Source organism: Tupaia chinensis, unplaced genomic scaffold (genome assembly GCF_000334495.1).
Source record: "Tupaia chinensis unplaced genomic scaffold, TupChi_1.0 Scaffold139971_1, whole genome shotgun sequence".
Classification (NCBI taxonomy): domain Eukaryota; kingdom Metazoa; phylum Chordata; class Mammalia; order Scandentia; family Tupaiidae; genus Tupaia; species Tupaia belangeri.
This window is the reverse complement of record NW_006199850.1, coordinates 61,452-62,321: the sequence shown is the minus strand read 5'-3', so window position 1 is coordinate 62,321 and position 870 is coordinate 61,452. Positions and strand designations below refer to the sequence as shown.

At 47.6% G+C, this 870-nt stretch overlaps 1 pseudogene; it reads left to right on the top strand.

Annotated features, from left to right (window-relative positions):
• The first annotated feature begins 400 nt into the window (after positions 1-400).
• Positions 401-870, top strand: part of LOC102489449 (calbindin pseudogene) — a 746-nt pseudogene continuing 276 nt past the window's right edge.

Here is an 870-nt window from a genome sequence, read left to right as displayed (position 1 = left end):
GAGGAGAATGGAGGAGAAGGGATGGGGCGGGGCCATTCCCCCAGGGGAATGATTTCTCACATTTTCTTTGTCTCTCCTCAGCAAGTTCATGTGCTCGAAGGTGAAAAATTATATATAAAAAAAGAAAAAGTAGATTTAATATTACTAATGTGAATAACTTAATTAATTTCATACATGTAGCTTTGTAGCTACTCAGTACTGATAAAATTAAAACTCAAAAGCGGGGAGAACTCCGAGGAACACCTGAGCTGATCAGCACCGAGGACAGCGCCCGGTAGCGCCTGAGCCCAGGTCTCCCTCCAGCCTGGACTCGCACCGGGGAGCGAGCTCACGCGCTCTGGCTTGGACACATCCCCACACACATCCGGTCGCAGACACACACCCCGCTGTGCAACGACAGAATCCCACCTACAATCACCCCAGGTCACAGCCTCACAGTTTTTCGAGATCTGGCTTCATTTTGACGCTGACAGAAGTGGTTACCTGGAAGGAAAAAAGCTGCAAAACTCGATCCAGGAACTCCAGCAGGCGCCAAAGAAGGCTGGCTTGGAGTTATCGCCTGGAATGAAAACTTCAGTGGCTCAGTGTGGGCTGAGATGACGAAAAAATAGAAAGTGTAGAGTTGGCTCATGTATTACCCACAGAAGAGAATTTCCTCTGCTATTCCGATGCCAGCAGCTGAAGCCTGTGAGGAGTTCATGAAGACGTGGAGAAAATATGACACTGATCTCAGTGACTTTATAGATACAGAGGGATTTAAAAGACCTGCTAGAAAAGGCAAACGAGACTGTCGGTGACACACAATTAGCGGAGCACACAGACCTGATGCTGAAATTGACTGATTCGAATAATGATGGGAAGCTGGAATGC